The sequence below is a fragment of the Phocoena sinus genome, chromosome 7, assembly GCF_008692025.1.
Source record: "Phocoena sinus isolate mPhoSin1 chromosome 7, mPhoSin1.pri, whole genome shotgun sequence".
Classification (NCBI taxonomy): Eukaryota; Metazoa; Chordata; class Mammalia; order Artiodactyla; family Phocoenidae; genus Phocoena; species Phocoena sinus.
In genome coordinates, this window is record NC_045769.1 from 91,615,164 (window position 1) to 91,631,785 (window position 16,622).

The following is a 16,622-nucleotide window of genomic DNA, read 5'->3' on the forward strand; positions in this document are numbered from 1 at the left end:
TGGGAACATATGTATATGTATAGCTGATTCACTTTGTTATAAAGCAGAAACTAACACACCATTGTAAAGCAATTATACCCCAATAAAGATGTTTAAAAAAAAAAAAAAAAAAGAAACTATCATATCATTTGCTTTCAAAAGGGACCAAAGCCCTTTAGAGAAATGGCTGATTCCATATTTAGGCAGGAAGTATATAGCATGAAATATGCAACATATCTTGACATAAGAGAAAGCAAGGAAGTTCAAAAAGACCACTGTCTTCATGTCAGAAGGATTCAGAAACCTTCCTGAAGATGCTCCCTTTATCAAACATGTGACAATTTGAACATCGATAGAGAAAATAAGGGCAATGGATTGGAATACATCAAATATTTAAAAATCTATTTATATGTAATAATACTAAATATTTGGGGGATACTAAAGAATAAAATTATTCTTTTTTAAATTAATTAATTTTAAAATTTATTTTGGGCTGCATTGGGTCTTTGTTGCTGAGCGCAGGCTTTCTCTAGCTGTGGAGAGCGGGGGCTACTCTTTGTTGTGGCGCGCAGGCTTCTCATTGCAGTGGCTTCTCTTGTTGTGGAGCACGGGCTCTAAGCGCGTGGGCTTCAGTAGTTGTGGCATGCGGGCTCAGTAGTTGTGGCTCACAGGCTCTAGAGCACAGGCTCTGTAGTTGTGGCGCATGGGCCTAGTTGCTCCGCACCATGTGGGATCTTCCCAGACCGGGGCTTGAACCCATGTCCCCTGCATCGGCAGGCGGTTTCTTAACCACTGCACCACCAGGGACGCCCCCAACTTATTCTTAAAATAATAAATAAAGGGAAATAATTATTATCTCTATTTCATGGTAACTATTTCATAGTGGATGAGGGAAGTATCTCTTTACAAAGTGCTTCAGCTAACAAATGGAGAAAAAATGATAGAATTATAATGCTGCCATTTTGAAAATCTAACAAATTAATGGAATCAACAGTTTCTAACATGACTAAAAGAAAAGTTATCAGAAATGATACGCCTCCTGACTAAATTACACCATGCCTATGAGGTGGTCTTGCTAAATAAACTGAATTTGCTTACAAATTTAAGGTGCATACAAATCACTTGGGGATCTTGACAAAATGCAGATTCTGATTCAGTAGGGCTGGCGGCATAGCAGAGATTCTGCAGGTAACACTGGGGCTATGAGTCCCAGGACCCACTGACTGATCCTGTTTCATGGAACATGTCATGCTTTTTCCTAGTTCAGAACCTGTGCATCCTGTATTAGTATTTTCTGCCTGGAATGCCTTTATCTTCTCAACTCTTCTCCTGGCTCACTCCAACTCATCCTTTGAAATCTAGCACAGGAATCAGCTCCACTAAGAAATTTTTTTCTGTCTACCACCTCTACATTCCCCTTCTCTAGGCTCTCCTAACACCTTCATTTCTCTATCCTAAATTTTACCATACTATCTGTTTATTTTCTTCCACTGGCTGTGATCTCCTTGAGATTAGCTTCTCTTACATACATATTTTTTTAACTCCAAGATCTTAAACTATTTCAAAAAAACTAGGTAGCTTTAATGTTTTTGAATAAATGATAGACTTCGTTGACACAAAATCAATTAGTTGTTCTTGCAGAAAGTCAATGAATAAGAAGATTATTCTGCCCATCTATGCACACAAAACCTTTTTCTTCTTATCAGTAGCTGCGGCTATCTTAAAGTCACGGGGTAACTTAAGGAAAGCCAGACATCACTGCAGATTTCAGAATCTTAAAGAATAATTTCCTCAGGATGCCAGCCAACAGTGTGACAGTAGGTGATGGAAACACTTAAGGAAAGGACACATTTGAGCAAAATTTGGCTAGGTTAGATTATTAAACGAAATATTAAGTCTCACCTCCATGAGTAGAGTGTTGTACATGCATTAATAACATATTCAGAGAAGTATCACCTCTGTGTTGCAACCTGAGTATAGTCCTTTCCCCTCGCCCCTCTTCCTTCCCTGTCCGCAGCTCTGTTCCATCAGCATAATAAGCAGCAAACTACTTCAAAGAGAGACAGGGCAACTACAGCCATCTTTCACCCCCAAACTGGGAATGTCTGTCCTTAAGTGGTATCATAAGGCAATCTTGCCTTTCCTTTCATAGGCTTTGGGCTGAGATAAATCTGAGTTCTGTTCACATACTGGTGCCAGTTGAATCAATTAAATACTTATAAAACAAAAAGCATAATAAATCTCAAGAATTTCAGCTCAAACTTCTTATCTATATATATTCCAGTCATAAAGGAGACTGTAAAATGCTGAATGATAAAAGAGAATCAAAATGACAGAATGATAAAGTGATATTTCTGAAATCATATGAAAGCAGAATTCTGGTCAAAGCAGGCCAATTTCCACCTTAAACTGTGTATCAAGTAAAGCTTATCTGATTTGTTTATCTGTTTTTAAACTCCCACTATAACACACATTGCTTTTTGAATAACAAGGATGCAAAGGAAATGGAAAATAGAAGTGAAAAAAATCACATGCTAATATGGAAGAACCTATAACATGTGAGAGAATATGGTTATAAAATTGTCCAAATCTCTGTACCTCCTGAGATCAGTGAGGAAGATCCCTTAAGTCACAGCAAACAACTAATTAGAAAGAGTTCTCTCTGATGCTGTCTGAACGTGTGAATGAAGAAAGCTGGTTCTGAAATATAAACTGCATTTTGACATACAATTAATATCCACATTATGAAAAAAATCAGCACATTTACTATGCATGTCCCTATTTAAAAAATCCTCTTAGACAATGCTAATATGTACAGATTAACCACTTTCAATTTCCATAATTTTTTCATTTCCTAATGAATTAAAATTCCATTTTTGTCTTAGCTTGAATCCTTTAGGTAACCTAAGAGGAATTTATGCTTGCTCTTGTTTATAAAACTGTGTTCCTTTTAGATACTTATTTCATAATTAGACAATTGCTCTAATTTTTCTCATTTTGATAACAATATATATTTGTATCATTATGTATGTTTACATCTCCTATGCAAGTTCATAGTTATTTTCTACTTGCCTTAAACATTTGACTTGAAGGCAGGTTCTACAGTTAGGCTCTGTCCAAGCCTAACAGCACTTTGAAAATATGTTTTAAAAGTTGTTTCCTCTCCATCAAATCTGGTATAGAAGTCATCCGCCTGTCTCAATCACTTGTGGGAAGAGGTGAAATGTTTTGGCAATAACTAATCAGGAGGTTCAGCTCATGAGATCTAATTAAAATAATAACCTGACATGAATGTTCCTCTTGGATTAGCGTCTTATGAATTGCTTGTTCACTGCTTTCCAGTGCCAAATCAATATTGTCAGAGCACAACTGCTAATTAGAATGAGAAACTGGCTAATTCACAATCAGAAAACTGTTGACTTAAAAACATAAATGTCAAGTGTCAAGTGTAATGATTCACTAAAAGATAGAGTAACATTAACTCCTACAATATTAGAAAAAATATTTTGCAATCATATGAGAAGTCTAAGAATAATATGAAGAAAAAAAAGAAGAGGGAGAAGAATGAGGAGGAGGAAGGAAAAGAAGAAGAGAAAGGAGGAGAAAAAGGAGAAAGAAGAGGAGAAGAAAGCAGACACGTTATAAATGCATGTAAATGATATTTGCAATCAATATATTTCAATGCCCCTATGTGGAAACTCTCACCAAACTATATGAGAGGTGAGCCTTAGAAAGGCTGAATAACTTGCTGGATAACACACAGAGAATGAGAGAGTGACAGAATCAGGAATAAACCGCACATTTACTGACATCATTATTTTATATTTCAATATTGGTTCCTTTATACATAAAAGGATTCATACATCTAGATAACTAAAAGGTATGCTATCAGGGGAGAATATTAAAATAGAATTTTACTTTATTTTCTGGACAATGAATGTCTATATAATAATTTCTACTATGAAATGCAGCACAGAGACTTTGGGGGAAAAAAATGTGTGTTTTGGAATTAGACCATGATCCTAGATCTAAATATTAGCACTTCTGCTTACTAATCAGAGAAGTCCTTAACTTCTTTAAATCTCAGTTTCTTCAGCTTTTAAAAAAAGATAACACCAACTTCCAGAGATTTTTTCAAGGGTTAAATGATATATGTTTCATGACAACTCAAAAACTATTTCTGAATTGTACTTATTGGAGATATTCTTCATTAGCTTTGCTACTTTCTTGTCTTCACTTTATTACTACAGTTGTCCAGGTTTCCCCTTTTAGCATTTGGTTATATCACTGTGTAATAAATTTTCTGGGCTGAGTCCTTGCAGCTGCCTTTCATTTCAACAGCCAGTCCATCAACAATACTGATTTGAAGGCAAACTAAGAGAACTTGTAACCAACAAACTAATCTAAAAGAATGATTAAGTTTTGAAACCAGAAGGAAATGATAAAAAAAAATAAATAAATCATGGAACATGAGGATGGAAGAAAGAACAATGGAAAGAACAAAAACATAGTTAAATAAACAAGCTTTCCTCTTTTTGGTTTCCTAAAACATGTCTCAGGGTTGAAGCAAAAAATACAGCATTGTCAGATGTGCTTCCTCAATGAATACAGAATATTTAAGAGAAGTATATTATACATGAGGGAAGGCAAAGATATTTAAAGGGATTTCTATACTTTACTGGACCTGGCAAAGTATTAACAACACTACATTGTGAGAAACTATGTCTAAATATACATAAACTTTGTAACACGTAGAGCAGTTACTAACAGTTTATACTAAGTGGTGTACACAAAATCACTTTAGACAAATCAAAATGGGATTTTTTTAAAAAGTTCAAGTAACCCACAGAAAAGGCAGAGAATTGAAAAACAGAGGGAACAGACAGAAAGCAAGAAAAGAAATGGCAGACTCAAGCTCCAATATATCAGTAATTACATTAAATGTAAATGTTCTAAATACATCAATTAAAAAGCAGAAATTGGCAGAGTGGATTAAAACAACAACAACTTTATGTAGCAGTGTTAGCTTAAAAAGAAGCCAATCTGAAAAGGTCACAAACTCTATGATTTCATTTATATATCATTCTTGAAATACTTAAGTTTGGAGAGGGAGAACAAGGTAGTGGTTGCCAGTGGTTAAGGATGTTTGGGAGAAGGGAAAGTGGGTGTGACTATAAAGGGATAGCATGAGAGAGAGCTTTATGGTAATAGATTAGTAGTATACCTTGATTGAAGTGGTGGTTACATAAATATACACAAGTAATAAAATGACATAGTGCTATACACACTTACTGTACCAATGTCAAGTTCCTGGTTTTAATATTGCACTATTACTATATAAAATGTAACCAATGGGGGAATCTGGACCAACAGTTCATGGGGACCGCTCTGTCATATCTTTGCAAATCCCGGTGGATCTATAATTTTCAAATTAAAAAGTTTTTAAGAAAAACATATCAAAAATTTAAAAAGAAAAACATAAATATTTTGGCTTCAAGAAACTTGGGGAGAGGGGAATTCAATATGGCGGAAGAGTAAGACGAGGAGATCACCTTCCTCCCCACCAATACATCAGAAATACATCTATATGTGGAATAACCCCTACAGAACACCTACTGAACGCTGGCAGAAGACCCCAGACCTCCCAAAAAGCAAGAAACTCCCCACATACCTGGGTAGGGCAAAAGAAAAAAGAAAAAACAGAGACAAAAGGATAGGCACGGGACCTGCACCAGTGGGAGGGAGCTGTGAAGGAGGAGAAGTTTCCACACACTAGAAGCCCCTTCGCGGGCAGAGACTGCTGGTGGCGGAGGGAGAAAGCTTCAGAGCCGCAGAGAACAGCACAGCAACAGGGGTGCGGAGGGCAAAGCGGAGAGATTTCCGCACAGAGGATCGGTGCTGACCAGCACTCACCAGCCCGAGAGGCTTGTCTGCTCAACCGCTGGGACAGGCGGGGCCTGGGAGCTGAGGCTCGTGCGTCGTTCAGATCCCAGGGAGAGGACAGGGGTTGGCTGAGTGAACACAGCCTGAAGGGGGCTAGTGCGCCACGGCTAGCCGGGAGGGAGTCCGGGAGAAGGTCTGGAACTGCCAAAGAGGTAAGAGACTTTTTCTTGCCTCTTTGTTTCCTGGTGCGCGAGGAGAGGGCATTGCGAGCACCGCTTAAAGGAGCTCCAGAGACGGGCATAAGACGCTAAGGCTGCTGCTGCAGCCACCAAGAAGCCTGTGTGCAAGCACAGGTCACTGCCCACACTTCCCCTCCCAGGAGCCTGTGCAGCCCGCCACTGCCAGGGTCCCGTGATCCAGGGACAACTTACCCGGGAGAACGCACGGTGCGCCTCACGCTGGTGCAACGCCATGCTGGCCTCTGCTGCCGCAGGCTCACCCCGTACTCCGTACCCCTCCCTCCCCCCTGCCTCAGTGAGCCAGAGCCCCCGAATCAGCGGCTCCTTTAACCCTGTCCTGTCTGAGCGAAGAACAGATGACCTCAGGAGACCTACACGCAGAGGCGGGTCCAAATCCAAAGCTGAATCCCGGGAGCTGTGCGAACAAAGAAGAGAAAGGGAAAACCCTCCCAGCAGCCTCAGAAGCAGTGGATTAAATCTCCATAATCAACTTGATGCATCCTGCATCTGTGGAATACCTGAATAGACAACAAATCATCGCAAATTGAGGAGCTGGACTTTGGGAGCAAGATCCATTATTTTTTCCCCTTTTCCTCTTTTTGTGAGTGTGTATGTGTATGCTGCGGTGTCTGATTTTGTCTGTATACCTTTGTCTTTACCATGAGTCATAGGGTTCTGTCTGTCCGTTTTTGTTTTTTCTTTCTTTTTTTAGTATAGTTTTTAGCCTTTGTTATCACTGGTGGATTTGTATTTTGGCTTGGTTGCTCTCTTCTTTCTTTCCTTTTCTTTTTATTAATTTTTTTAATAATTATTTTTAAATTTTTAATAACTTTTTAATTTTATTTTAACTTTTTCTTTCTTTCATTTTTTCTCACTTTTATTCTGAGCCAAGTGGATAACAGGCTCTTGGTGCTCCACCCAGGTGTAAGGCCTGTGCCTCTGAGGTGAGAGAGCCAAGTTCAGGACATTGGTCCACAAGAGACCTCCCAGCTCCACATAATATCAAATGGTGAAAGTCTCCCAGAGATCTCCATCTCAATGCCAAGACCCAGCTCCACTCAATGACCAGCAAGCTATAGTGCTGGACACCCTATGCCAAACAACTAGCAAGACAGGAACACAACCCCACCCATTAGCAGAGAGGCTGCCTAAAATCATAATAAAGTCACAGACACCCCAAAACACACCACCAGATGTGAAAATACCTACAACAAAGATTACTCTACCCAGCAAGGATCTCATTCAGATTTGGCAGGGAAATTAAAACCTTTACAGACAAGCAAAAGCTAAGAGAATTCAGCACCACCAAACCAGCTTTACAACAAATGCCAAAGGAACTTCTCTAGGCAGGAAACACAAGAGAAGGAAAGACCTACAATAACAAACCCAAAACAATTAAGAACATGGTAATAGGAACATACATACCGACTATTACCTTAAATGTAAATGGATTAAATGCTCCAACAAAAAGACATAGACTGGCTGACTGGATACAAAAACAAGACCCATATATATGCTGTCTACGAGAGACCCATTTCAGACCTAGGGACACATACAGGGGATGGAAAAAGATATTGCATGCAAATGGAAATCAAAAGAAAGTTGGAGTAGCAATTCTCATATCAGACAAAATAGACTTTAAATTTACAAGCAGCTCATGCAGCTCAATAACAAAAAAACAAACAACCCAATCCAAAAATGGGCAGAAGACCTAAATAGACATTTCTCCAAATAAGATATACAGACTGCCAACAAACACATGAAAGAATGCTCAACATCATTAATCATTAGAGAAATGCAAATCAAAACTACAATGAGATATCAACTCACACCGGTCAGAATGGCCATCATCAAAAAATCTAGAAACAATAAATGCTGGAGAGGATGTGGAGAAAAGGGAACACTCTTGCACTTCTGGTGGGAATGTGAATTGGTACAGGCACCATGGAGAACAGTATGGAGGTTCCTTAAAAAACTACAAATAGAACTACCATGTGACCCAGCAATTCCACTACTGGGCATATACCCTGAGAAAACCATAATTCAAAAACAGTCATGTGCCAAAATGTTCATTGCAGCTCTATTTACAATAGCCCGGAGATGGAAACAACCTAAATGCCCATCTTCGGATGAACGGATAAAGAAGATGCGGCACATATATACAATGGAATATTACTAAGCCATAAAGAGAAACGAAAGTGAGCTATTTGTAATGAGGTGGATAGACCTAGAGTCTGTCATACAGAGTGAAGTAAGTCAGAAAGAAAAAGACAAATACCGTATGCTAACACATATATATGGAATTTAAGAAAAAAAAAAAGTCACGAAGAACCTAGGGGTAAGACAGGAATAAAGATGCAGACCTACTGGAGAACAGACTTGAGGATATGGGGAGGGGGAAGGGTGAGCTGTGAAAGGGCGAGAGAGAGTCATGGACATATACACACTAACAAACGTAAGGTAGATAGCTAGTGGGAAGCAGCCGCATGGCACAGGGATATTGGCTCGGTGCTTTGTGACAGCCTGGAGGGGTGGGATAGGGAGGGTAGGAGGGAGGGAGAGGCAAGAGGGAAGACATATGGGAACATATGTATATGTATAACTGATTCACTTTGTTATAAAGCAGAAACTAACACACCATTGTAAAGCAATTATACCCCAATAAAGATGTTAAAAAAAAATAAAAAATAAAGACTGTTACAAGAGACAAAGAAGGACAACACAAAATGATCAAGGGATCAATCCAAGAAGAAGATACAACAATTGTAAATATTTATGCATCCAACATAGGAGCACCTCAATACATAAGGCAAATGCTAACAGCCATAAAAGGGGAAATCAACAGTAACACAATCATAGTAGGGGATTTTAACACCCCACTTTCACCAAACAGTTCATCCAAACTGAAAAGAAATAAGGAAACACAAACTTTAAATGATACATTAAACAAGATGGACTTAATTGATATTTGTAGGACATTCCATCCAAAAACAACAAGTGCTCATGGAACATTCTCCAGGATAGATCATACCTTGGGTCACAAATTAAGCCTTAGTAAATTTAAGAAAATTGAAATTATATCAAGTATCTTTTCTTTTTTTTTTTTTTGCAGTACGTGGGCCTCTCACTATTGTGGCCTCTCCCACTGCGGAGCACAGACTCTGGACGTGCAGGCCCAGCGGCCATGGCTCACAGGCCCAGCTGCTCCGCAGCATGTGGGATCTTCCTGGACCGGGGCACAAACCCGCATCCCCTGCATTGGCAAGTGGACTCTCAACCACTGCGCCACCAGGGAAGCCCTCAAGTATCTTTTCTGACCACAATGCTATGAGACTAGATATCAATTCCAGGAAAAGATCTGTAAAAAATACAGACACATGGAGGCTAAACAATACACTACATAATAACCAAGAGATACTGATGAAATCAAAGAGGAAATCAAAAAATAGAAACAAATGACAATGGAAACACGAACACCCAAAACCTATACGATGCAGCAAAAGCAGTTCTAAGAGGGAAGTTTAGAGCAATACAATCCTAGCTCTAGAAACAAGAAAAATCTAAAACAAACAACCTAACCTTACATCTAAATCAATTAGAGAAAGAAGAACAAAAAACCCCCAAAGTTAGCAGAAGGAAAGAAATCATAAAGATCAGATCAGAAATGAGTGAAAAACAAATGAAGGAAACGATATCAAAGATCAATAAAACTAAAAGCAGGTTCTTTGAGAAGATAAACAAAACTGATAAGTCAGACTCATCAAGAGAAAAAGGGAGAAGACTCAACTCAATAGAATTAGAAATGAAAAAGGAGAGGTAACAACTGACACTGCAAAATAAAAAGGATCATGAGAGATTACTACAAGCAACTCTATGCCAATAAAATGGACAAGCTGGAAGAAACGAAAAAATTCTTAGAAAAGTACAACCTTCCGAGACTGAACCAGGAAGAAATAGAAAATATGAAAAGGCCAATCACAAGCACTGAAATTGAAACTGAGATTAAAAATCTTCCAATAAACAAAAGCCCAGGACCAGATGGCATCACAGGCAAATTCTATCAAACATTTAGAGAAAAGCTAACACCTGTCCTTCTCAAACTCTCCCAAAATATGGAAGAGGGAGAAATACTCCCAAACTCATTCTATGAGGCCATCATCACCGTGATACCAAAACCAGACAAAGATGTCACAAAGAAAGAAAACTACAGGCCAATATCACTGATGAACATACATGCAAAAATCCTCAACAAAATACTAGCAAACAGAATCCAACAGCACATTAAAAGGATCATACACCATGATCAAGTGGGGTTTATTCCAGGAATGCAAGGATTCTTCAGTATACGCAAATCAATCAATGTGATACACCATATTAACAAACTGAAGGAGAAAAACCATATGATCATCTCAATAGATGCAGAGAAAGCTTTCGACAAAATTCAACACCCATTTATGATAAAAACCCTCCAGAAAGTAGGCATAGAGGGAACTTACCTCAACATAATAAAGGCCGTATATGACAAACCCACAGCCAATATCGTCCTCAATGGTGAAAAACTGAAACCATTTCCACTAAGATCAGGAACAAGACAAGGTTGCACACTCTAACCACTCTTATTCAACATAGTTTTAGCCACAGCAATCAGAGAAGAAAAAGAAATAAAAGGAATCCAAATTGGAAAAGAAGAAGTAAAACTGTCACTGTTTGTAGATGACATGATACTATACATAGAGAATTCTAAAGATGCCACCTGAAAACTTCTAGAGCTAATCAATGAATTTGGTAAAGTAGCAGGATACAAAATTAATGCACAGATATCCCTTGCATTCCTATACACTAATTATGAAAAAACCGAAAGTGAAATTAAGAAAACACTCCCATTTACCATTGCAACAAAAAAGAATAAAATACCTAGGAATAAACCTACCTAAGGAGACAAAAGACCTGTATGTAGAAAATTATAAGACACTGATAAAAGAAATTAAAGATGATACAAATAGATGGAGAGATATACCATGTTCTTGGATTGGAAGAATCAACATTGTGAAAATGACTATACTACCCAAAGCAATCAACAGATTCAGTGCAATCCCTATCAAACTACCAATGGCATTTTTCACAGAACTAAACAAAAAAATTTCACAATTTGTATGGAAACACAAAAGACACCGAATAGCCAATGCAATCTTGAGAAAGAAAAACGGCTCTGGAGGAATCAGGCTCCCTGACTTCAGACTATACTACAAAGCTACAGTAATCAAGACAGTATGGTACTGGCACAAACACAGAAATATAGCTCAATGGAACAGTATAGAAAGCCCAGAGATAAACCCACGCACATATGGTCACCTTATGTTTGATAAATGAGGCAAGAATATACAATGGAGAAAAGACACCCTCTTCAATAAGTGGTGCTGGGAAAACTGGACAGCTACATGTAAAAGAATGAAATTAGAACATTCCCTAACACCACACACATAAATAAACTCAAAATGGATTAAAGACCTAAATGTAGGGCCAGATACTATCAAACTGTTAGAGGAAAACATAGGCAGAACACTGCATGACATAAATCACAGCAAGATCCTTGTTGACCCACCTCCTAGAGAAATGGAAATAAAAACAAAAATAAACAAATGGGACCTAATGAAACTTCAAAGCTTTTGCACAGCAAAGGAAACCATAAACAAGGCAAAAAGACAACCCTCAGAATAGAAGAAAATATTTGCAAATGAAGCAAGTGACAGAGGATTAATCTCCAAAATTTACAAGCAGCACATGCAACTCAATATCAGAAAAACAAACAACCCAATCTAAAAATGGGCAGAAGACCTAAACAGACGTATCTCCAAAGAAGATATACAGATTGCCAACAAACACATGAAAGAATGCTCAACATCATTAATCATTAGAGAAATGCAAATCAAAACTACAAGGAGATATCATCTTACACCAGTCAGAATGGCTATCATAAAAAAAATCTACAAACAATAAATGCTGGAGAGGGTGTGGAGAAAAGAGAACCCTCTTGCGCTGTTGGTGGGAATGTAAATTGATACAGCCACTATGGGGAACAGTATGGAGGTTTCTTAAAAAAATAAAAGTAGAACTACCATACCACCCCACAATCCCACTACTGGGCATATACCCTTAGAAAACCATAATTCAAAAAGAGTCATGTACCACAATGTTCACTGAGACTCTACTTACAGTAGCCAGGACATGGAAGCCACCTACATGTCCACTGACAGATGAATGGATAAATAAGATGTGGCATATATATACAATGGAATATTACTCATCCATAAAAAGAAACGAAACCGAGTTATTTGTAGTGAGGTGGATGGAACTAGTGTCTGTCATACACAGTGACGTAAGTCAGAAAGAGAAAAACAAATACCGTATGCTCACACATATATATGGAATCAAAAAAGAAAAAGAAGTGGTCATGAAGAACCTAGGTGCAAGACAGAATAAAGACACAGACCTACTAGAGAATGGACGTGAGGACACGGGAAGGGGGAAAGGTAAGCTGGGACAAAGTGAGAGAGTGGCATGGACATATATACACTACCAAACGTAAAATAGATTAGCTAGTGGGAAGTAGCCGCATAGCACAGGGAGATCAGCTAGGTGGTTTGTGACCACCTAGAGGGGTGGGATGGGGGGGTGGGATGGAGGGAGACACTAGAGGGAAGAGATACAGCAATATATGTATATGTATAGCTGATTCACTTTGTTATAAAGCAGAAACTAACACACCATTGTAAAGCAATTTTACTCCAATAAAGATGTTAAAAAAAAAAAAAGCAAAATTAATCTACAGGTCAACATAATCTCTGTCAAAATCCTAGCTGGCATTTTGGCAGAAATTAAGAAACTGGTCTAAAATTACTATGAAACTTCAAAAGACTCAGGATAGACGAAACAATCTTGAAAAAGACCGAAGTTGGAGGATCCACACTTCTTGATTTCAAAATATAGTAGAAACCTACCCTACAGTAACCAGGACAAAGTGATACTGTTATAGGATAGACATATAGATGAATGGATTAGAATATAGAATTCAAAAATTCACCTTCACATTTATAGTCAATTGATTTTCAACAAGGGTGCCATGACAATTCAATTCGGAAAGTATACTTTTCAACAAATGTTACAAATCAACAAATGGTGCTGGGACAACTCAATATCCACATGCAAAATAATAAAGTTGGACCCTTTTCTCATACCATACACAAAAAATTAACTCAAAATGTATCAAAGACCAAAATGTAAGAGCTTAAACTGTAAAAATATTAGAAGAAAATGTATGTCGACTTGAGTTTTTTTGTTTGTTTGTTTTTTTGGGTTTTTTTGGCCATGCCACATGGCTTGGGGGATCTTGGTTGCCTGACCAGGGATGGAACCCACACCCTGGGCAGTGAAAGCACAGAGGTGGACTTGAGTTTGGTAAAGCCTTCTTAGCTATGACACCAAAAGTACAAGCAACAAAACAAAAACAGGTAAATTGGACTATATCAAGATTAAACCTCTTTGTGCTTCAAAGGACACCATCAAGAAGGTGAAAAGATAACCCACAGAATGGAAGGAAATATTTGCAAATCACTTATCTGATAAGAGAACTGTATAGAATATATAAAGAACTCTAACAATTCAACAACAACAGGAAAGAAAAGAAAAATAACCCAATTAAAACTGGGCAAGGATTTGAATAGACATTTCCCCAAAGAAGATATACAAATGGACAACAAGTACATTAAAGGATGTTTAACATCCTCCGCTATCAGGAAATGCAAATCCAAACTAGAATGAGATAACACTTCATACCCGCTGGAATGGCTGTTCATAAAATACAGATGCTAACAGTGTTGGTGACGATGTGGAGAAATTGGAACTCTTGTACACTGCTGGTGGTAATGCAGCTGCTTTGGAAAACAGTCTGCTAGTTCCTCAAAAGTTTATACATAGAGTTACTATATGACCAAACAATTCCACTTCTAGCTTTATATCCCAAAGAAATTAAAACATATGTCCATACAAAAACTTGTACATAAATGTTCACTGGAGCATTATTCATAATAGTCAGAAAATGAAAACTCAAATGTCCATCAGCTGATGACTAGGTAAACAAAATGTGACATTTCCATATACTGGAACATTATTTGGCCATAAAAGGACTGAAGTACTGATACATGATACAACACGGATGAATCATGAAAATATCATGCTAAGTGAAAGAAGCCATTCACAATAGATATATTATATCAGTTCATTTAAGTGAGAGGTCCAGAATAAGCAAATCTATAGAGACAAAAAGTAGATTAGTGGTTACCTAGGGCTGGAGGCTTGAGGGGAAATGGAGAGTGACTGCTAATGGGTCTAGGGTTTCTTTTGGGGTAATGAAAATATTTTAAAATGGACTGTGGAGAATTCCCTGGCGGTCCAGTGATTAAGACTCCAACTTTCACTGCAAGGGACCCAGGCTCATCCCTGGTCAGGGAATTAAGATCCCACATGGCGCACAGCACGGCCACAAAAAATAAGAATAAAATGGACTGTGGTGATGTTTGCACAACTCTGGGAATATACTAAAAACCACTGGATTTTAGACTTTAAATGGGTAAATTTTATGGCATGTAATTTATATCTCAACAAAGCTGTTATATTAAAAAAAAAAAATTGGGTAAAGGATCACATAGCACAGTGCATGCTAGGAAAAGCAATGTAAGTTTAAGATGACCGGTAAGAAAAATTATTGGTTTGAAAGGGCATGGTTGTGAGTTGTGCCACACTTATGGAGCCAATAAAAATTATATTTAAAATATCTGTAAAGAGAAATGTATTGTGTGTGTGTGTGTGTGTGTGTGTGTGTGTGTGTGTGTGTGTGTGTAGGTATCAAGCCATGGAAAAGAGTAAAATGGAAATAATATAGTGTCTAATTCTTTAGAAAAGATAAAAATTTGTGTTTTTAAAGTTTCATTTTTATATAAGAGAATATATTGAAATTTATCAACTGAATGACCTGTTCACTTCCTGAGAATAAACATTTTCTTCCTGAAGGGCTTTGAAAATATTTTATGATTCATATCAAAGTTTAGTACAATTAAGAGGATTTTTGTAGTATCTCTTAGTTTATCCCTTGAGATCACTAAATCTGCAATACAGCCTACTTCTAAGAGATACTCAGCCTTTGAATTTCAATTTCCATCTATCTTCACTTTGTCTTTGCAATTAAGTATCCTTCTACCACTCTGTCGGTGGTAAAAAGAATAGTGGAGATATAGAAGCAGCCTAAGGGTCATGGTAATTTTCTGCTTGCATAAAGATCTATTTTAACAAGTGAACTGAATAGAGAAAATAACTATAGCATTTTTTAAAGTATATCAGAGCTTAGTTTGACTTCATGAACAGGAAAGAATTGCTGCAATTCTATTGAGATAATTTTCAGAGAACCACTCGGAGAAAATAGAATATCCCTTCAAAGGAAAAAGTTCACCATTTAGTTTTTTTTCTTCAATCATCATCAAAAATATAATCAGCACACCTATGAGAGCAGCTTTGGCTATATAAGGTAAAGGAAATTTTAAGAACACAGTTTCTAGCGTAGAGAGGTTGAACATATCAAATATACCCCCCCCAAAAAATATATATATATACATACATACACACCCAGACCCAACTCAGCTCAAAAACGACAGACAAGCAACCAAATGAAGTTGATGGGTTATGGATGTCACTTAATTTAGTGATGGGAAATAAAGGTTTAAAAAATTGGTAATAGAGGAGAGAATAGCAATATCCATTAGAATTCTACAAAATGGAAAACCATGGCTATTTTGAGGAATTATATGACTGCTTGAAATCTCAATTAACAGTTGCAGGACTGAATGTCTAGACTTCTGGTTTTATCCTGAATCACATCTCCATAGCAATACACTGGTTTATTTTGAGCATATCTCATCCTCAAGTTTATTACTTTTTTAATTTTCCTAATCATTTTTCTCTTACTGAGAAATTTTTTACAGTACTTGCTAAAATATTTTTATTAATCATTTTATTTCTCTCTTTTCCTAGAAGTATGGTGAACTCTCCCAACACAAAAAGTATATTCCAACCTTCCATTCTCTGGCAATGAACTAAATAATTTTTCTAAGTCTCCCCCTTTACTAAAGACTCAACAATGTTCACACATGCATATATGTTAGCTAAGCAACTGGGTCCTCCACACCAAATAAATAAATTTCAGAATTACAGTATGCTGAGCTAGATCATTATGTTTGGATCAGAGATACTCTTAATTCAAAGCAGACAATGGAAAAGATTATATCATATCCTTCTGATGATTTCTGACTAACAAGATAAACGTCATAGTACAGACAGGATAGAGTGTAGTGAATTACATAACAAAAGTCTTGTTCATTCATTTACAGGCAAAGTAACTAAATTCAATGTCATTTAAGTATGTCATAACTTAGTCAAATAAGTAACAATTCATTATAAGAAATAAGTTTTACA